Genomic DNA, 23,214 nt, shown 5'->3' on the forward strand with positions numbered 1-23,214 from the left:
TCAGCTGGAATGTCACTTCTGTGTGTGTCAGAAAGATTCAGGAGATGTTAGTGCGGAATCTGTATGTGTTTCAGTACTTACTTGCTATGTCCTCTTCACATCAAAGCAGGATTCTGGATCATAGGAAAGAAATGGAAGCAGAATTCTGTTTTGAAGTGTGTAATTTCATCTATGTACAGAGCTATTACTTCCCTCTCAGGCAGTGAAAGTATGTACTCAGAAAGAAACAGTTTCTAATATAACTGTAATTATGAAGAAATTCCTTACTGTCAGGGTGGTGAGACACTGGAACAGGTTGTCCAAGAAGGTACAGACTTGGCAGTGTTCAAGGCCTTCAGCAGCCTTGTCTGGTGAGAGGTATCCTGTCCAGGGCAGGGGGGAATTGGGACTAGATGATCTTTAGGATGCCTTTCAACACAAACCATTCTATGACTCATTCCATGATTCATTCTATGATTCTATGATTTACAAAAAGAACAAAAAAATCCCATAGAAGTGCTTGAATAATGTTATATTGAGGAATTTCAATGAAAATCTGATCAAGATGTTACTTGGCCTATGAAAAGAATTTCAGGTACCACCACAGTGTTGCAAAGAGTCCTACAAGAAAGTCTCCCCTGGCACCAGTGTTGCAGTGTTACTCACCCAACAAATCTTGTGCTCAGTAATTTATTTCAGCAGCAACAAAAAAAATCCAGATAATTTTATCACCAATAATGTTTTTTCCTCAGTTTCTTTTCTAAAACAATTAACACGAGTCTTTGTTCTCTTATTCTGATTGTTTTGAGGGTTTGTTTTTTTTTAGAGACGAAGGAGGTATACAAACAATTAGCAACTTTTCTATCAAACATGTGGAGACAATGGGTTAAATAAGGCTGATAAATCATGGTGAGAGAAACCTGCTCCTTCCCTGTGCTTGTTTTCTGAGCAAGATTTTCAGAAAACAGGATCTTAGGCTTAGGATTTGTAGTCCTGCATGAACTTTTCAGGAGAGCAATTCTGCTACATCAGGGACAATCAATTTGTTAACAGGCTGTAAAATGATGGGTGTTGATTTGAAATCCAGAGACACAAAAATTATTAGCTTAATTTTTTGGATGTGTGAAATATACAGATCTCTAGTTGAAAAAAACAGCAACAAAAAAACCAAAAAAAAGAAAAACCAACTTTTTTTTTTTCAATGTTTATCTGTTAAAAATAAAGCATATTTTTGACTTGGCTTATATGTCTGTGTTGATTTTTCCTAACTCTGGAGAAAGAGCTGCAATACAAATACAATGGCATAGCTATTTACCCAGCAGTCGTCCTGACAAATTGACCTGATAAAGGTGAAAACTTTTCATTGCAGCAGTTTTCTATGGGTGTATTAGAATATTTGTAGTGAAAGGGCATGTTTTGTTTGCAAGTTTATTTTAATAACTCCCCCCCTCTCCAGACACCAAATATTTAACTTAAAATTTTATACATTTTTAAATTTAAATAAGACTCCATAATGCCTTCTGAGTATTAGAACTTAGATGCATATTGCTTCTGCTCTACCTAGGGTCCTGTTTTTCTGTTTGGACCTAGTGTTCCATGACATGCCACTATCTCTGCTTTATGGCTGTGGACATAACCTATTCTGTGATGAATTGAGGGAAATACAGTCTAGTAATGTAGCTACACAAGGGAATGAGAATATGAGTCACTCAAACTTTAATATCTGTGACTGCCAAAGCTTGTATTTAAAGCTCCCCTGGAAAATTTAATTATTTTCTGCAAGAGGAAGAAAACCTGCAAATATTTTTAATTACCTCTAGACACCTAGTTTTTATTTACTGTTGAATACCTAGGGTGACTTCCATAAAATTATTCCACAGCATGTAAGTGTAGAATTTTAGCTGCGCAGAAACCTTGTGTTGAGAGTGAAAGGCTCAGTCTGAATTTTTGTACAAATGATTTCATCTGACAGGTGGAAGAGAAGGGTGATTTTGTGTCAGGAGCACGTTGGGCTATTGGTATTCTTCAGCCATACTCTATTTGTGCAGAGAACTTTTCTGTTGATGTCTCTATTAATCCTTTTGGTTTGTAGCATTTGAGACAGAAAGCATTTTTTCACACAAGTGATGTGCACGTGGCATGGCCCACACAACTGAATTTCATCTGTGTACTACAGTGTCAGCTTGGCATCAATTACTGTCTGTGGCTTCAGGATAGGTATCTTTAAGCATCAAGCAACAAGCGGAATTTGTATTTCAAAGCCTTGAAACCTGGTCTGAAGCTGCTGGTCTGAAAGCTCTCATCCAATTTAGATGGAATTTTCTCAGCTTGGATTGCTTAATCAATGCTCTGTTTTCACTTCATTGGCAAAAAATAATACAGAACAGAAAACTTCTCTATTAACAAATCATTTGTCATTTCCAAGCTGGCAGCAAAGGCCTGTGCAGTCATGTCTACTGAGTCGCTAAATCTTTATGCCTTCTCCTCTTTGGAAAGTCATTATGTTTAGAAGTACTCGCCTCTACAGGACTGATCAGGATGGCTTGTTTTAAAACATGTCAAAAATGTTGGGCAGCAGCTTGTTAAAAACTTCCACATTATGGATCATTCTGATTGACTGGGCATAATTGAATGCCAGTTTTGTTATTATTTTTCACATAGGTTACAAAGATGCTTGCACATCCTAATTGAGACTTTAGTCTGGGCTTGGTGCAAGCATGTAGTGCATCTAAACTCTTCCAATTTTTCTTCATACTAATCCAAAATATTTTTATTACCGGTCTGTTAATTCGAAATCTGAGTAACTGTTGCTCAGTGCTATTACAAGACCTTGCCCAGAGAAGTTTTGAATGCCCCATCCCTAGAAGTGCTCAAAGCCAGATAAGGTGGGGCTTAGAGAAACCTGGTCTAGTGGAAGAGGTCTCTGCCCATGTCAGAGGGATTGAAGCTCAATGATTTTTAAGGTCCCTTTCAACCCAAACTGTTCTGTGGTTCTGTGATTCTGTTACTGTTGAGAAATTGATTTTTAGAAAGGCTTTTTGCCCACATCTTCATTGTCTTCAGCTCAAGCCAAGTGCCACTGCTTCTAAACACCAGAGCTGCAGAGTCGACCTAAACCTCTGCAAGAGACTGTGAACTGCAGCACAGCCCTCAGCCCATCACATCAGGCCAAACCTGGTTGCCAAGGGTTTGTGTCCAAACACAGAACAAGTGACATGCACGTATTCCTGTGCCCACCCTGACTTCCTTCAGGTAACCTTCAGCACATCATAATTATGTCCTGGTGTCTCATCCCCTTTAAGACAGCGAGACCTTGACTTGGAGCAGGATCAGAGCAGGCACATGTTTCAGCTGACAAGGCCTCTGGCAAAAGGACAGGTGGGGAAGTCTGTGGAAAACCTCTGTGCCAGAATTTATTTGAACTTAATCCTTTCATGACTGCAAGGTGGATGGTAGATGGAGGAGAGGGGAGCAACCCTCATCCTTTACTCCCCTGTATTTCAGGGGATTAGTTCTTTTCAGGGAGAAAGAAGGGCCTGTTCACAGGAAGAGTTTTTTGGGTCTCTGCCTTTGTATGCACCATGTGAGGGTGTGTACTATCTTCTCGTCTCTGCCACTATACCACCAAGACAGACTCTCCTCTAAAACTAGGTTTTCAGTGCTCAGCAGGAAAAGTGCAGACCTTGTTCTTCCAGAAAATGACATGACATTTTGTTAGTGACAGAGAGAATTGGACTCTAGTATCCAAAGACTGAATTTAGGAGTTTTTTGAACACTACATTTCAAGTTAAATAATTTCGTTTTCTGACCAATTCATAGTGAAGAACTATCTGTTTCCTGTCTTGTATGCTATAAATGCAATTTGATTGGATTATATTTATTGTACTTTGAAGTTCAAGTATTTCCTGCAGTTTCCAGGAAAAGAAAGGAAGGAAAAGTAAGAGGAAAATCATGACATAAATTACTTTAATCTAATTTCTGACTTTCAGATTTTGAAAATTTCTTAATTTGATTTGCAGGTGATGATCTGCTGGCAGAATAAAGAAATCATAGAAAGTGCCAAGACTGCACAGGCATTTGCTGCGGTATCACTCCCACATGACGAACCTTCATCATAGTCTTTCTTCAAGTATGTTTTCTCCTGTCGTAAGTTTTTCAGACATGTAATCTTCTTCTCTGTCAAGAATTTTTAGCAGAGGTAGTGAGATGAGTTCTGAAAAGTCCAGCCCTAGTCCTAGACTTTGTTGTCAGAACTGGAAGCTATGGACAGTAAACCTAGCTATACTCGTGTTAAACACATGGAAGGTTTGGTAAGGCTGTGGAGTGTAGTAAATACCACAGAACTGGATTGCAGGCGGCAGTAGTTTTAGTTTATGTTTCCTTTGTCCCCATGAAGTGGACCACATTTGCACAGTGTGTAAATTTTTTTTACTTGTCTGTTAACCTGAAATTAAATTTTTTAAATACTAGCATCTGTATTTGCTAGTATTTATGACCTTGCAAATTCTGTCAGTTTCTCTAAATAATTAAAAAAGACCCTCTTGTCCAATATTAAAAACAAATGAATAAAAATCCATTAATAATTCCGACAACTAACCTTTGAAATGGAGACCTAATTAGTTCTTATTGAGCTTGGTCCAAAGATCATTGAAGCAATTTGGAGTCTTTCCATTAAAGTTAATTGACTTTAGAGCAAAATCCTCAGACACTGTGGTTTAGCAACATAGGATAGCAAGCAGTCTCTCTGTCACCCATCTGCAGCATCACCTCCAGATAGATAGGCTTAGCTGTGTTAGCTGTTAGCTATTTGATGTTGTTTCTGGTAAGGATGTTGCCTAAGTTGATTATATCCCTGTGGGCAAATAGAGGACCTAGAAGAAATTTTGTGCCCTGGGTACCTGTTTATGTGGCAGTCACCAAAGCCTGGAGGTTTCACACATTCCAGTGTCAATGTGGAGCTTTCATCAGAAGTGTCAACATTAACAAGATTTTAAACTGCAGGTGAATATAGAGGATCATTTGATCCTAGCAAGGAACTGTTTGCCTCAGCACTTGTGAGATAATGTAGAGTAAGCAGCAAATCATTGATGAATCTGTAATGCAACACCAGTCCCAGGAGTACTCAAGGCAAAATTGCTGCAAAGAAGAGGGAAAGACAACAAAACTGATTAAATGCAGTGAAAGATTCAGACCTTGGGAGACCTTTAGGGAAACACTTCTTATTTTAAGCATAAAGGAAGAGATGGTACAGAATTATGTGCATAAGCCTTTCATTCTGGCTTAATACAAACCATAAGGAACCCACAGATGCTGAATGTTTACTGAACCGTAATTGGCCTGGAATCATTCTTGCAGTTACTCTAGTTATATGCTTGTGGTAATGTTGACTTCTGGCCATTAGCCACAAGTTTCTTATGAACCTTTCACACATTCTACCAGGCCATTAATTCTCATCACTGTTAAACACCTTACATGCTTTTGCTGTTGATAGACATAATTAATAAACATAGGTAAAAACTGGATTGATAGAGCAAGGTGCTTGATCATTCCTTGAACATTTAAAACACATGGAGACTTCACTAACAATATCCAACAATACTTAAATGGGAATTAGAGAACCTCAGTGGAATTGCATTGTCAAAATGGTGCATCACATCTGTCAACACACAGAGGTGCTCCTTAGCTTCACATTTCAGTGGATGCCTACTTGCTCTCCATCTCTGTTTTGTCTTGTTTCTGGCTGCCATAGTTCTAATAGAGATCCAGTGGAGTCCATGCAGGTTCTTCCATAGTAATGGCTGGGACTTGTACTAAAGACCTTGGTACTTGGGAGATCACTGCTCATTTTCTATTCTATTCTATTCTATTCTATTCTATTCTATTCTATTCTATTCTATTCTATTCTATTCTATTCTATTCTATTCTATTCTATTCTATTCATTTTCTATTTCTATTTCTATTCTATGGTGTATTCACTCTGGGAACACAGTTCAGTCACTCTGGCTGGTTTTAATAGGGTTGGCAGAACTATTTTCTTTGGGTAATCTGTTTCACGGCACAGCTTTGTTTCCTACTATATTGCTGTACCTGAAAGAAGGGTTCAAATTCCATTTGGTACCCCAGGTTACTTAATGTAACAAATTGAACTTAGTTTCAATAATGACATCAAGATTAAAAAAACCCTCCCTGTCACATTAATTATCCTCAGTGTAATCCATTCCCTTTGCAAATTGGTTTTGGAAACTGAGCAATGTTATACTGCAGTATTAAATACAGTCATCTGTTTGGATGAACACAGTTGCAAAGCTCTGGCTAATATTCTTGCGAAGTTTAAATTAAAGCATGCATTCCATCTACTGATACCAAAAATACTGAGTTAATGCACCAAAAATAAACATTCATTTAAAGAAAACAAAGAGGCTTTTAAGGGTATAATAATTGGTGTGGCATGATTCATGCTTGAAATATTGTTTTCTACTTTCTCTTAAATATGCTTCTCTATTGTTGGAAATAAGGACACTTTTTACATTGCAGCAGCTGATTTTGGAGGTAGAGGAAGATGGTTGTTAGTCTTTCATCAGCTGCAGCAGTGGGGATGCATACTATACTGGCCAAAAATAATGCAAGTATCGTTAGCTTCATGTTTATGTCCAGGCGAGTGGACTTCCAAAGAATTTTGTCTCCTAGGTACCATCAGAAAAGTGGCAGGCAATGTAGATGGGCTTGGCAATGAGGCCCTGCCTATACCAGGACAAAAGGGCCCTACAAGACTTTTCAAGTCTGCAGTAAAGCACTTGCTCAAGGGATTAGGCAGTAGGGAAGAATAGAATCAACTCTTTCTTTTTATCTAAACTCACAAAAAATAGAAACATTTTCTCTCAGGCATAACCAAGATGGAAGACAATGTCTTACTGACAGAGGAACACATATTTAGCACCATGATTTATTGAGAATGTTTGTACTTGTTTCCTGAGAAATACATAGAGCCTTTTGAAAACACTAGATGATAGCAATCTGCTCTGTGGGCAGATGTGCACATAATAGATGATGCCTGAGGCGCATTTGCCCACATTTGGTGAATTCTCTTCTTGTTTATCTTACTACATTGTTTAGTTTTATTGTATTGACTGTTGAGAACAGTATCTTCTTCATGCCAGAAATCACTACCTTATTTATAAGTATGCAGATTTTAATAATGCAGTAACAGTAATGATTTCTTTCTAAGTGTATGATAAAAATAGTGTTGCTCTTTTCCGGTGGTTGAAGATGCTTTAAAATTGGTGGACTGGTCATACTGATTTTGAAATAATCTATTTTTGATGTTATTCCTGATGATGTAAATTAATGGAAAATGGTCTCAGACTCTGGCTAGACAATGCTTTTGCTTTTTTGAGAGTCTACGCACTATGTTTTAGAGTCTTGCTCTATGCTCTCAGCTGGTATTTAGATAGGATCATTTCCTTTGAAGTTTTGTTGTTAAGGTTCCAGATCAATACAGGATTTATGCTTGCATGTTTTCAAGTACACAAGTAGTCCTTCTGAAATCAGTGAAAAAAGTTCTGGCTTAATTGATGTCAATGCCAGCACTCCTACTCACTTCAGAAAGGCCAAACCTAATCACATTTTTCAATCGAGTTGTTTTGGGGCAGGAAAAGGGAGGATTGTTCTGTTTATTACCAGTGAATGAAGGGTAGTCATATGTTAAGATTTTATAACAGATACAGTGGAGATATCCATGGAGAACTGTCAGAAATAATTATTTCAGTTCCACAAAAATCTTCTGGTTTAGTAATTCCAGTTCTTTATTTTGTCCTTTTACATTATATATTAATGTTAACTGTGTTACTATGATGACGTCAAATGTAATCTAAATTGTTTAGACAGCATTTAGATACAGTTGATGCAAAGCTTTTTACCATATCAAACTAAAACCATTAATCATATCAAAATAAATTATTTTGTCTTTGCCAAAATGCCTTTATTTTAGATTCCTGAATCTCTTTTCTTCAAGCCATTTGTGTAATAGGAAATTCTGAAGTAGTGATGTTCTTTCAGATTTAGGGCATCATCAAATTTTCAAGGGTCAGTTTCCTACAGAACAGAAATTCCAATTTTGACCATCTCTCAGTGCAGTGAGTATTTAATTCACTGTGACTGTTTGCCAACTCAATGAAAAGCTGGGTACTAAAGTGCTGTTCAAATTTGGAGCTCAGCTGGCTAATGTTACTGCTGATCAAAAGAACATGAACATATGATTATATTGTTGGACAAATACATTGTCTGTGATGCCTTGGTTTTTTGGAAGATAATGAGACTTGTTACAGTTGCTCTTCCTCAGATATTCCATTTTTGGTTGACAAAATTTTTTAAATAGAATCCAAGCTTTTGTAGAACATAGACTGTTTCTCCTACCTTCCTTCTGCACTCAGAAAGCAACATCACAACCTACATAATAAGCCAGAGTCACAAGTAAGTCATAGTTTTATCAAAAGCTTTTTCAATAGATTGATGTGCAATATAACCAGTTTTATCGAGTCTTTTATTAAGTTCTACCTATTTCTTAATTTCTTGTTAGTTGTAATTTCTTGGCAGAGCATGATGTACTAACAATAAGTCTTTATCATCTTACCTGGTAACTTTATCTTGAGAACCACATGTTGTTTTTCTTTTACTGTAATTATTATGGGCTGGGATTGAGGCTGTCTAAAAACTACTTTATACAAATATAGTGTCCTCTGTTCAAGTGGAATGCATCCCATTCTATACATGTGGTTGCAAAAAAAGTAATTTTGGACCTTTCATCGCACACTGAAAGTGCTGAACTCTTGGATAATACAAGTGCCTGGCTGGTGGTAATAGCCTCAAAGTATTTCTGCTTGTTTCCTAAAATATCTGCATTGTCAGAAATTTTGTTCGCAAAGAGTCATGGATTGCTTTGGTCAAACAGTGCTAACTATAAATGTCCCCAGCTGTTTTATGGGAACCTTTAACATACAGGCTGAGTGACAAGTATTCACATAAACCTTCTTCTGCTTCTAACTGCTAAGCCCTGGAGGACTAGGAAGGTCAAGGAAAGGCAGGATGTAAAAACAATATTAACACATCGTTAGTGTGAGCAAACATAATGAGATTTTGCATTTTAATGAAATTTTATATTCACAGGAAGCATCATCTAGTGGTTAAGGTATAGAATTGGGAACTGAATGATGGTGCTTCTATTCTTGGCTATGATGCTGTAGGTTTTGTTCCAAATAGAGAAGAGCAGAGGTCAAAAATATACCTGAATAAAAAAGCTTTCCGTTTTTAATAATGGCATGAGATAAGGCCTTATCCCAAAGCATTACAGAGAAACAGAGCTTTGATTTCAGATAAGATTTCTATGAAAACCAGCTCAGAATTTCATAAAAGGAACAGATCAGAGTTAAATGAAAATGGATATGAGACGAAAGTCATACTCAGTCTGAAATCATGTGAAGAGAGGTATGTAAGTTTAGTCTGAGCTCAGCAAATGTAGAAAGCACTAAGGGTAGTAATGGCACAATAATTAGTTAAAGGGTCATGAAATGTGTCCATCTCATACACCCATGAAATTTTGGTAGCTGTGTGGCAAAGGATATTAAAAGCCTCCTTTTGCATGAATGTAAGATAACTCACCTAGAGAGATTTGCAAAAATCCAGGGTGTAATTCATGGTCTTCACAGAGTTTGTGCCTGCAGTTTGAATGGGAATGGATTCAAATGAAGTCATGCCCAGCTGTGCTCAGCTACACAGATAATGTGCACGTGTGAAAAAACACAACTTAACTGTGACAGCTTGGAAAGTTTGACCCCAGGTATGCAGAGCTTCATCTGCCTTTTCTTGGTCCTAGCATACCTTCATGCCATCATCAGGCTTCTTTCTCTTTCTACAGTATCCAGGCTCTTACTGAGCAGGTCAGCTATTAATTAAAAAAGCTGGAATTATTGTACCATAGATGTCTCATCTGTTCATAGTCTGCTGCCCTGTGTTCTAGATTTGGAGGGCTGTGGTGCTTGGGCATTCCTAAAGTGTGAAGGTATTTATTTCCAGGATAAGAAAATCATATATGGGCAGAACCACTTGTCTCTGGATATCAGGTATAGTCTAAAGATCTAATGTTAGGATGTTCCTGATGTGCCTTATATCCTGCTCCTTGACATGCCCAGCGTGTCTCCAGCCTGGAGGTTGCTGAGCACTTCAGCATGTCTTGTACCTCAGACCTGTCAGGATTTCAAATTTAGAAATGGATGCAAGATTCAATATTATGGTGCTGACACACTCAGTTCTGATCTAGTGGCATTTACCCAGCAGTTGGGAGGTCCCACTTCTTCCTACTTCAAGTCTCATCCCTGCCTGAATAGATATGAATTTGCATTTTCTGCCTCTCTGGGGAAGCACCTTAGACAACAGGCTCAGAGTAAGCTTTGAGAAAGGGTTATGGGACAGGGAGTCAAGATTGTCCTTCCCTTGTTTCAAGCTCTTCCAATTTCTGTGAAGTGATTAAATGTTGATTATATTGGGGGATGGCAGGAGGAGAATGAATGAACTGTACCAAGAGATAGAGGATAAGGGGCCAAATATTTTCAGATATTTTAAGTGTTTGAAGCTGGAATTTGATATTGCCAGTAAGCGCTCCATGGCGTTTGGTGAGGATGTTGTCTGTATTTTATAAGGGGTGGCTTTATATCCTTCTTCAGGAGATGGTACATAATGGTGAATTGTGGAGGTCCCAGCTAAGGATAGCACCCATGCTGGGGAGGGGGGTGAAAAGAAAAGGGAACCTCCGTCTCCAGCAGCATCACTCAACCAGCTTCATCAGATCAGCCTTTCTCAGCAGTTCTGTGCTGAGGTACCTGACTGTCCCATCCAACAGCGCATCAGTGTCTGAGTCAGGATATGGAGTGTGAAAGCACCAAGGACTGTCTCTGAGGATGTAATCCATCGTACTTCACGCACCAAGAATCCCAGTGATACTTGTAAACCTCTTCGTAAAGCTCTTTACAATCTCCAGTGAAAAAATGAAATAGCATTATTTTTTTCTAATCAGAATTGATTAAAAGTCTAAGAGTGGCAAGGTTTTAGAGGAGATACTATCTTTTCCTAGATCAACAGCTATACTTGAAAGAAGCAGGCCAGCTTTCAGGCATCAATCTTCTCTTTGTAATCTTGATCACTACTCATTACTACAAGGTGTTGCAAATTCAACCTCCCAGTTTGTCTCTATCTTTGAATGCCTTTCTCATTTTATTGCAGGAAGTTATATTTTCCTTTATATTGCTGATTCCATGATTCCTGTTAGTCATCTTGCCTGAAGTGTAGTTTATGGAAGCTGGACTGCATTACCTTTTACAACTCCAGAAACTTCTTTGCAGCAGCAGAATACCCATCTGCCATACTCCATTTGCTTTCCACCTCTGGCTCTACCACCTGAATGTAGAAAGCTAAAAAAGTGAGTCCAGCATTTTGCTTTCTAGCAGACACACATTCAGGAAGTATATTTAATAATGAAATATTTTATAGCTAATTAATCAGTTTTTCCAGCTGGAATTGTAAAAGGAACAGCTGCTGCTTAATTTACTGAAGTTAAGTTACCCCAATGCGCTTGGGTTCATTGTTAAAGAAAGTTTGTTCCTTGAGGATTAAAAAGAAGAAAGAATCTGGGGGCAGAGAGGAAAAATAATTACTTTTTTTCCTCTTTATTTCCAAAACAACCATCACCTTGCTGTGGAAGTCAGTCTTTGTGCTCATTCACCTGTTCTTCTCTAACTTAAAAGTATCTAGTCTGGTATCTTTCTGCCTGTTTGTTTTGTTTTGTTTTCTCTTTGATTTTCTCTTTAAAATCTTCTTTGGGCTTTCACAATTTATACACGGATATGCATTAACAAGACAGCAGAAGCTGGGCAAAAAGATGAAGTAGGTTTTCATTGAAATTTGTCTGTAACATTTGCCCCCAATAAACTGAACACTCTGTTATGCTCTATTTAAAGATGTCTCCACGAACCTGTTAAGCTTTGCATCTGTCCAAATTCAAGGCATTCTGAGATGAGATTTTTGTCTCAAGCTGAGTCCTGAGGCTGGAGTTCAGCTACTGAAGCACTAATGTAACTGTCTATTTTTTCATTGTAAACAGTTTTCATAAAATTTTGGTTGACTTTTGTTATTTTCAGCTTTAAATGAAAAGCAAGTCTTTTTCTCCCAATCCCCAAATATTCATGAATATATTATTTATATCCATATGAGGCTAAACTCTGGCAATCTAACACCTGTACCCTATGCTGTGAGTTCAGTGCATTATTTATGGAGAAAAGCATTATTCATAGGTATGAATAAGGGTAGTGGTGCCCTGATCTTTTGTTTTCTTCCTTTCTTCTTGATCCTGCTAATAAACCTGCAAAATATATGGAGGACTTCAGGAACCTTTACAGGAGGAGTCAAAGTTAAGAATTTTGATTAAAAAACCTGATAACTGTAAGAATAACAGGGCATAAAAAGTCAATTTCTTGCAAGGTGTTGGTAGCTTGGCAAGAAGGTATCAAAGCAATATCGCATAATGTCTTCATTATAAGACTATAGATGCTGTGCAGAGCAACATTAATGAGCTCCTCTAAAACTTTGGGGAAGGTTAAACGAGTCTAAACTCGCTGCTTTGGTCTAATTTGGGCGTATGTTAATGTCTCTACAGTTTGGTGCTGAGGAGTAGATGGAAACCTGCTACAATCCACTAAAAATGCTGTCATGTTAACAAAACTATCAGAATTCATAAAACACTTCAAATATATCCCAAAATTGGTTAAAATTGCAAAGTAAATTAAAATACAGTGAATCAAAATAAGAACAAATGCAAATAAGGAAATGATAAAGTGAAATACTACATTTAAACATTGGTTTGCATTTTAGAAATTACTAAAATGATGTTTTAGAATTGGATACAAAATTTATTCACCAAGAGTTGTTTCTGGAGAAAGGCAGCATTATTTGTTCTAATACTGGTGAATTCATTACAAAAGAAGCATGGGTGTACAAAATTTCCCTCTCCACTCATTCTTCCTCTCTACTCCTTTCAGAATTGTAGATATACTTCTGCATGTCACCAGGACATATTGAAATATAGCATATTTCTTGAAAACTGTTCAGTTCCTTCTCTTTTGTGCAGATGCATGAGAAATTCTTTTGTTGGCTCAGGCATTGAAAAAGTAATAGCAATTTCTGCAAGCATAACTATTAAGCTTCATTTATTTGGAGAAATTCCATGGAGTGGAGCAAGAGGAGTGAAATTAAGGGGATTTATTGCAATTTGAAGTAAAAAATATTGCTCATTACTGTGAAATAAGAAAGGGGAAACAAAACTTTCCTGTATTTAGTTACTGGTAAGGTTTTGGAATTTTAGTACATGAATATAATTTCTTTCCCCTTAGCAAATGCTTCCAATGCATGACCTATACCTATCTGAGAGTGTGAGAACCACTCTTAGGGTGTCTGTAGAACTTTGCTAAGACAAGTCTATCAAGTAAATCAAGTCTATGAGGTAAATTTTAAGGAGGTGCAAGCAAAACAATGTTGAAAACTAATGCTATATAAGAATATCAGTACAGAACTAGATTTTTTTTTCCCAGTATCATAATTAAGCTCTGAAGATCTCATCCTAAAAACCTTGGAGTCAACAGGAATACCATTACTGACTTTCAGGGACTTAGAATGTCAGTTTATTGGAGTTTTGTTTGTCTTTAGTGTCTTTAAGGCACATAAGATGCTTGAATAGCAGTGATTGGAATTTCCTAGCTTGGTCATTTGGCAAGGGTAGGAGGATGGAGATTGGTACTACTGGGTGTTGTATTGATGCTTTTCCACTGACTGACCTTTGTACAATGACTTGCCCATTCAGCCCACAGTTAATTTATTGTGAAGAGACAGAAAATAAGAACTCATTTTTTTTCCTTTCAGAATCTAGCAGCTGTGAAATTTAAAATAAATCATCTTCAGCTTTTCTTGGACAGTGAAAGAGGCAAAATGCTTGAAGGCAGCAAAACAGAGGTTTCTTTGCCTGCAGACAGATACACAGTGGCTGGTAGCCAAAAAGATTTTTCCTCATAATAATAGTTTATTCTTCTGAGTACAATGGAATATAGAATAATTCCACAAAAGATAATCTTGTTACTGCAAGAACAGAGCTGAGTTTGGCCCAAGAGGGGTAGAACTCTTCTGCCTTTTCCCTAGTGGAAACTGTATGATATTAAGGAAAAAGGAAGTTTTAACAGTGGGAGGCTGCTGTGGTGGTGACCAATATTCCACTGCTTTAAGTCCTTGTGCTTATTATATTGTGTGTTCTGGATTTAATTACAGATCTGGAGTGTAGTGCTAATAAGGCTGCACAGTTTTGTCTTCTTCCTCTCTCTGAGGCAGAGCTAATTAAAATAAGCATTAATTAATATGTGCTTTGAGGTCCTGGAACTTTAGGTGATTAAAATATTCCGAGTAATATATTATAACTTTTAGCACATGGATCACTATGAAATAGTTTAATGTCACTGACTGTAAAATGTGACCTATCTCAAATGCTGCGCATGAGAGGAAGTGGAGCAGTTTAAATTGACCAGCTCTGTGTGCCTGGAAGAGATCTGTTGAGCTGTCAGTCCCTGGACTCCCTTCTCAAGCCAGCCATAAGGGGACATTAATGGGAAAAACTTTGCATCTCTGATTTCAGTACTCTTTTCTGATGCAAAGACTTCATCTTTTAGTCAGGTGCTTACAGCTTATTTCTGGTTTCACATCTGCTCTAGAAAAGTTGCAGGTTTGAGTAAAGCTTTTTTTTTATTTGTGTCTTTTTGCTTTTAGGTCTCTAATTAACCCAAAACACCTTTGTCCTCTTCTTGTGGGTAATGCACAGGAGATAATTACTTAAATATTGAAAACATATTTACTAGCTTCACAATTTCTCTTTGCACCCATTACTGACATTTTGTGATGGTTATGATCAAGGCATATGCACTGTCAGCAAAGAAGACAAGTAAACCTTTTGGTCTAGAATACTTATTTAAAATACGAATTCAGTGAGCAGTAAATGTGGCAGTGAATGTTAATAACTATTAGAGTCAAGACTATCCTAGTGCTAAATAGGGCAGTTCCTCATCAAATGGGACAGCTTTTAAATGATTAGCACAGCCACCTCAGGGATGATGATGCCCTCTTCTTCACACCCCTACTGAGAGGAGGATGTTCATTTCCCTGCTATGATATCCTTCAGATCTCCCTCAGACATATCATTAAGTTAGACAGTCTTCTACTTTTCAAAATGACCCCCATCCCCCTCATACACACAGCAAAATCCTCCTGTTAGAAAAGACTAAATAAAAACACCCTGGCTTCTGAGAATTTTGAATTTGTATCTAGATTTCTAGGCTACATTTTTGGTACTTATTTCTTCTTATAATCACCATGGCAGCAATACTTGAATAATTTTGTTTAAAAAAAGCTTTTTCTACACTTTGTCTGTAAAGAACTATGCCAAAAAAGAAAAAAAAAGATAATTTTTGTAATTTATTACATGACAACACAAAATTGGAAGCCTGCAATCAGTGGGAAGTAAAAGCTTTCAAAAATAAAGCTACAAGGTGATAAGTTAAAATTGCTGGTTGTCACATCCATCCTACTGCTTTTATCCATAACTGCTCTGTTCCTTTTATAAAAGCCTGGATTTATTATCAACCACTGGAGGCCTTCAGACACCATGAGTCCTTGTAGCTCTCAGGTTAATGACTGGTATTAATTACTACCAATTTACAAATTCCTAAGGCCCTGTACCCGTTGCTATGCTTTTGTCTCAGATGCAACTAAAAATCCAGTCTCTAGCTCTATTTAATGTTCATCTTCAGCACTGTTACTATAAGCTGAAACTATTTACAGGTCTTGTGAATAGTTGTATTTATATTTGACTGTAAAAAGGGTCAGTTAATTGCAGCAAAATGGGCCTTCACACAGGTTCCAAGAGGAAAAGGGGAGCAGGTGCTTTAGTCTAGCTTCCTTTCTGAACGGAGTAATTTCACATGAAGAATGAAGGAACTGTATGTCTGACCACTTACATAAAGGTTAAGGAACAAAGATGCAACTTTCTAGAGTTCTTTCCAGCCTAGTGGTTTCTGTCTTGTCTTGTATTTTAAGTAGAGTCTGACTCTATATTGCTCTTTGGGGCTCTTCTTTGGTACTTTATTTCAGAACCCTCCATTCTGGTAAAGTCTGAGGCTGCCATAAGTACCATCTCCCTCCAGGCAAGTCCTTCCTACATGCCACCTAAGCAGCCTCTTTGATGCTTTCTCCTCTGAGGTCTCTCATGCTGAGGGACTGCCCTCTGCAAATAACCATCAACATCTATTTCATCAGCACACTTCAAAACTATTTTGCTCTGTAGATCCATTTATGAGTTCCCAGCAGAGTACATGACAACACTGACAGCCAGTGGGCTGACACTGTAACTTCCCACTGGCTAGGGCTGTCTCATTCCCTTCTTCCCATGACAGGTAGATCACTTATGAAAGTCCTCGCCAAAGGACATGGTAGATTCTCAAAATTTGCAAGGGATGACTGAAGCTCATGAAAATAAATCCACTGAGCATTGCAAAATACTTGAAGCCCACATTCAGAGAAATAAGATCATGAGCTAAAATCATGAAGGCAGAGAGATTATTAGCAAGTTTCACATATGGTTGTGCTGTTCTTATGATTCCATAATCATCCACTTACAGATGTACTTTGTGGGGTTTTTTTTAATTGAAACACCAAAACAAAAGATTGTCAGCAGTTCCAGGAGCAAAAACTGTGCTCAGAGATCTCTTAGTGTCAATTTGTAAAAACAGGATGCTCTGCTGGAGTGGACAGACCTGTGGTCTAACCCCCTGTGGACATTTTTAGGTTTTGCTTTTATGTATCCAAAATGGGAATAAAAATCAGAGTATTTCACTCTTTGTTACTATTTTTATTGTTTTTCTAACGGCACAACTGAATTGGTTACACACACACACACCCACCCACACACACACACAGAGAATATTAAAACAATGGTACCTAAAGCAAAAACCCCCAAATCTTAAGCTTTACCTCTGTATCCCAGTAACAACAGAGATGCTCTGATAAGATGCACATTGGAGGACGTCAGTGATGTCTTGAGCCACAATATTCTCTTGGAGAGCTGTTGTTTCAATCTGAAGCAGGTAAAGCAGATCCTAGTGCATCTTTTGCAAATAATTTTGTGATGGTTTCCCTATGATTTATCCAGTGTCACAGTGTGAGAGACTAAAACCTACCATGGGTTTTAGATATTTTGTTAGTGCATTTTCTACCAGTAGAAATTTAATAGAATCATTTTCTGCCTTTGAAATACCAGATGCCATATTGATCTTTCTCTTATAAATGCTGTTACTATGGATTTTGATGCCTCCTTGCTTATAACAAGACACAGAGATTTGTTGTAGAGCATGTTCTCTGTATATGTTTTGTAAATGGGCATAATTTGGAGTGATAGAGATTGCTTTTCTTTTCTTTTTTTTTTAACCTAGATTTGAACTACAAGAACAGTATTTACAAGAAGAAAAATTGTTGAATACTTGAACACCAGAAAAGGTTTTTATTCAATGGTTAATTTCTCCTTTACCTGCATTCTTTTATGCAGAACTGCAAAGGTAATCTGTCTGTCTGAATACTAAATCATGTACAGGGGCTAGTTCTACCTGTCTGTATCCTCTTAAGGAGAAATAAACTTCTTCTTAAGAATCTGAGATATTAATTTACTGAATATTAATATTCCCTTTTTAAAAATTTATTTATTTCTATATATAAATATATTCTTTGACAAATTTCCCAGACCTTCACCTTCTCTCACTTCTTTTAATCAGTATTTCCCAAGTTGAAGATGAAGAATCCTCTGGGTGGATTGATAGGTGACAGCAGTAATGCCATTTGATACACAAATTCTCAAAGATAATTTAAGCACATATTCTTTTGCTGGAGCTGACAGGAGGTTGGTGCTTCAGTGGATTTTAGCACTGGAGTGCTGGCAAATATGAAGCCAGTGTAGGTCACCACCAGCTCCATCACAGGGATCTGCTCTCAGCACCACATTCCTCGCTGTACCATATGTACCACAGCCTGCACTGCTCCTCTCGTGCTGCTTCCCACACACACAGAGTCCAGACTGCTGCAAACATCTCACTGAAAACTAACAGTGATTCTCACTGTCTAGCATATGTGCATACCTTTATACCTTCTCCAGCTCTGTCCTCTCACCTGACTGACTTTAGAAACTGTTCACAACTCCAAGTTTATGTCGTGTCCCACCAAAAACTTCCCTACTGTCCCTTGGCATTCAACTCAACTGTATTTGCTATCACTGGGCAACATCTTCTCTGAAGCTCAACCCACACTGGACCAAGTATCCTTAGCATGCTTTAGTCACCATTTACTGTATTTAAATTGATTTATAGATGATTCACTGGAATTAAAATCGGGCCAAAAACTCTAATCTAGATTTACTTGGAGACACTTTATCCAGATGGCACATGCACTCTGTGTAAATGCATTTTACTGATCAATCTAAGACATTTTAATTAAATACAAAATCCAGCTAAAGTACTTTTTGTATGCTGCTTTTTATGCACAACACTGCAGAATGGCTAATGGCATCTGGAGTAACCAAAGGCTATACTACCAAATGATTCCTGTAAGGAATGTATAGATACTCGATTCTTTTGTTTTCTGTTTCCCTTTCCCCTTTTCACCCCCGCAGCTATCTGTGGGAACCTTCTGTTCTGTTATTGCTTCATTTAATTTCCAGTGTTGAACAAGATGTCCCCGAAGTTGCCCAAAATTTGTGGTTTTCCTAAAGTACGTTTGCCCCTGGGAAATGGGGAAAGCATAAATCATATTCAAGTCCAGTGTCTTGGATATATGAAGAGTCGTTTGAAGGGTTTGTGTCCAGAGTAGGTGCAAGGGTGATGTGTTTTGCCTCCTCCCTCATGTCCTTGCAGGGGCTGCCTTGGAGACAGGCAGTGGAGAATGTGTGTGAGCAGGCTATGAAAGCTGTGCACTGACGTGCTGGTCTTGTGAGGGCACACGCTCTGGAGGGTGTTCCTCAGCTGTACCAGCTAATGTGCTTTCAGGCTCACCCCTGTACAGCAGACATGTTTGGTTTTGAGAATATTTAAGCTTTGATCTTACCCTTCCCAGACACTGTAGCCACAGTGTGTGTGACCTCAGACTAGTTACTTACTATTTTCGGGCATCTGTCCTTTTTCTTTTGCAGTTAGCTGCAAGAATAGTCATTGAAGTATATGAAATGCTCAAAAAACGTACTTCAATAGCCTGAACTTCAAAAAATGCCTTGTGCGTTATTCCTTCCTTAAGTGAAAGCATTTGTTCTCTGTGGAGGCTGGGTAGCAGAAGGGCATCTGTGGACAGGATGGTAACAAAATCTTTTATGTTCTTTCATGTTTTTAAGTACTGGAATGGACATACATATGCTTGTACAGAGTCAGAAGGACTTTGCACAAAATTTTCCCCGAATTAAAGAGTAATTGAAGACACAGAGAACACAGCAGGGTGATTCCCCTGGTAGCTGATTTCATCAGGCTATCTGCCTGCCTCCTTCACTACCAGGCAAATGCAACAAGAGCAGGAAGTCTTTGCTGTGCAGACAGGCACCAGACTTGGTGAGTGCAGTTTCTTACTGACTTTGCTCCTTCACCAACATGGCACAGTGGGACCCATTCAAAGGCAAATACTGTAGTGTAGATGCTTTGGCGAATGGCTGTGCCTGAGTGCTTGACTCAGTACAGTCACAGATACAGCCTAAGTTGCCTAAGCAGCAACTAAACTAGAGTCATCAAGTGCCCTGGAGGTAGGATTCTAGTTGAATATTTGTATAGTGCAATAATTTAGTATAAAGTTTTGTAATCCATAGTTTGGTGTTTTCCCACACAATTCATCATAGCTGGTACTAATAAAGATGGACACGAGCTAAGAGTGTGAGAAGCTGTTGCATTGAATTCAGTAGCAGGTATCCACATGGTTTTGCAAAAGTTACCAGTGGGGGTGTTGTTCTTGAGTGTATTGATTGGTGCAGAGCTAAACACACAGCTTCAGCCAGAGCTGTAGCTGTACTGCTCCAGGGAAGAGACAGGGAACACATTCACAACACCCACAGCAGACCCCCATCTGGGTGGAGTGTTTACACTTGATACATGCTTCACATTCTAATTGTACTTTCCAGACTGGTGAATGAAGCAGAGCTTAGAAAATGCAATAAGCCTTTTTTATTTTTTATTTTTTTAAATAAATATTCTCTTTTCCCCTTATTTGTGAATTTCTGCAAGAAAAACAACTGCAGTCCTAGCTTTGGAATGCATCCAGCTATCAAAGTTCAATGATGTAGTGACAACTAAGTACTTTAATTCAGTTAGAGTAATTCAGTAAGAAGGGAATGAATTGCAAAGGACTATTCAATCCCACACATACATTAGACAGCAAGTGGACTGTACATTCTTATTATTTAATTTCAAATTTCTGTCAGTTGTGCTGTGGGAAAAATTTCTTCATACAGAGTGTTTAATTCTGGAAGCAATTCTTAGTACTGGAAGGAAGTAGCAGTGGACTAAACCACCTACAGGCTGGTAAATTTAGATCATCTCTAAATCAATCCATCAGCAGTTCCACTCCATTCTCTGGCATGTTTCAGTTACATACCTCAGACAACACTGACGGTGGCTTGACAGTAAATATGGAAATCAGTTTCTGCAAAGCTGAAGTTGCAGGCTTTCCATAGGCTGGCTGGGAGGAGCTACGTGGCAAGTGCTTTGTGTGTGGGATGGAATCTGGGAGGCTCGTTTCTGTGTCAGTGTGACACACCAGTCACGCTGTGTCCAACCCTATTTTCTGGTGCTCTCTGAACACCAGCAGATGCCTGTTCAGTTCCACCTTTAAATTCTTGTTTTCACTGTTGATTCCGGCCCACACTTTCCACATAGCTGTAGATAAGCCAGGGAGTGGCAGGGCTGCCAGATGCAAAATACCTGCAATAGCTGCTCAGTTCTCCAGGAAGCAACACTGAGTGACATTTTGTCCAGCCCGTGGAGACATTGGATTGAGGGTCATTGTATCTGTGAAGGGTACCACTAGCTGAAACTTTTACATCAGTCCACATGCCTTCCCCTGGTGCCATTTCATTTAATTAATCAGGTCAGTTTTAATAACTGCCTAACTCTGCTTTGTAAATTGGTACCAGAAAAGCAGTGAGAAGATGATATTAAGTGCTCACAAGGAAGGCACAAATGCTGTTACACAAGCTCATTTCTATGGGAAAAGGACAGATCCAATCACAGTTGAATAAGAAGTGGAAAAAAAATTATGGCCTGTCATAATGATGATGACAGTCTCCTTGTGCATCCTTATCCTGCAGGGACAAGGAGGCAAAGGAGCCTGAACTGTGCAAGCTGCAGCATCCCCACTGCAGGATGTGCAGGCACATGCCAGTGGCTATCCAGCAAGGAGAGCATGGCTGTGCAGGCCGTGGGAGGACAGCACTGCCTGATAAGACAGACCTTAGGGCTGATGGCTTTTCTCCTGAACTGATGCCAGTCCCGTGCTGAAAGTGGGTTTTCTGTGCTGAGTGGAAGTGCTGGGCCAGCTTCCACTCTCTTTCTTCCTGATTTAGGAAAAACATACTTTTTCTTTAGGAGTTAATGCCTGACTCAGTTTTGGTTTTGTCTGTGGAGATGAGTTTTCTCTGTGCTAGCCAAGCTTTTAGAGGATGAACTGCAGCCCCCTCACAGCATAAACTGACTCTGCCTAAGAAGGGAATGCTTGCACACGAGTGGGGTTGCTATGAACTGATGCCAGAGAATTATGGCACAAGCATTTTCACCTTGACCCAGTGCTCATCCTTCTGAGCTCCTGAAAGAGCTGTGATCTTGATTGATTCATACGTTTTATGCATGTTTGCTCTGCAGCTGGAAAACAAGCAACAGAGCTTTAGACTTTCAGGCTTTCTTTGGAGATTGATGCAGAATTTGGACAGATTCTCCAGAAACACAGTGGCCAATGTGACTGAATCTATCAAGAATAACAACATGAGGAGATATCATGGGGACATGATATTAATTTTCTCAGTTCAGTGATGAGGACTGGCAGCAGAAGCCTCAAAATAAAGGCTCGATTTGTTGAGATTGGGCACTTTTTTTGGGCGTCCTTCCAGAACTGAACATATATAATGGAAAAAGTTAAGCAACCTCTGAAACTTTGCAAAGTTACAATGTATGAACTCATGGTAAAAGAAAGTGAAGGCTGACTTATAGCAGACAAATTAATATGTTGGGAGAATTCATAGTGGATATAGGGATAAAGAAATTATTTCCCAAGAGAGAATATGTCTAAATCAGCATAAAACAAGAACTCGCCTTCAGAATTTTGTCTGGTGGTGCAACCCCAGCTCAATGGAGTGTGAAGCATGACAGGCCATCTCCATACCACGGTTTGTATGCTCCATTAGGAACAGGCACAGTAGCTCCAAGTTACACAACTCTGGAGTAATCTCAGTGCTCACTGAGAGACATCGAGTATGAAGAATGAAGGGAAGCTCCTTAAAATAAAGGGCAGATGAGACACTTAGCCTAAAGCTGCAAGAGCCATTGAAATAATTGCTAACTCCTTAACCTTTCAAGAAAAAATTAGTTGAACTGTGAAAAATGAAGGATTAAAAAGTGGGGAGGGGGAACATAGAGAAATCTAGTCAGAGGAAGACACTTTTAATTTGCAGCCGGCTCTCTTCATCAGAATTACTTTAGGATAATCAGGCAGATGCGGATGTTTCTTGGAAGGTGATGCTTGAGTGGTGACGGTAGAATATGATGGTTGGATAAAACATGCTTGCAAATTTGACAGGTTACATTATCTTTTATTGACATCCAAACAGAGCTGCCAGACTCTGGAGGCTTTATTTTTGCATCAGCTTCTTTTTTTATGACATCTGCCTTCTTTAGAAATTAAACAAACTTTTTATTGCTGAGTTTTATCAGATTATCTCAAGCAGCCTTGACTGCTTCTTGGTAAATTGTGTGATATGTGATGTGTTCCTGACTTTAACCTGCATTTTTTTTTCTCCCTTCCTTCTTTTTCTCTAAAATCATTCAAAATAATTTGTGAAATTCACTCTGTGTTACAATCTAACTTTGATCTGGG

At 38.5% G+C, this 23,214-nt stretch overlaps 1 long non-coding RNA gene across 4 annotated transcripts in view; it reads left to right on the plus strand.

Moving 5' to 3' along the window:
- The window catches only part of LOC116993182, a 95,730-nt gene that overhangs the window by 14,249 nt on the left and 58,267 nt on the right, over nt 1–23,214 (plus strand). For all 4 annotated transcript variants that reach the window (XR_004417209.1, XR_004417210.2, XR_006162934.1 and 1 more), the window contains exon 2: nt 3,999–4,108. This is a non-coding gene — a long non-coding RNA (uncharacterized LOC116993182). The remainder of the gene's footprint in view (nt 1–3,998; nt 4,109–23,214) is intronic.

Source organism: Catharus ustulatus, chromosome 1 (assembly GCF_009819885.2).
Source record: "Catharus ustulatus isolate bCatUst1 chromosome 1, bCatUst1.pri.v2, whole genome shotgun sequence".
NCBI lineage: Eukaryota > Metazoa > Chordata > Aves > Passeriformes > Turdidae > Catharus > Catharus ustulatus.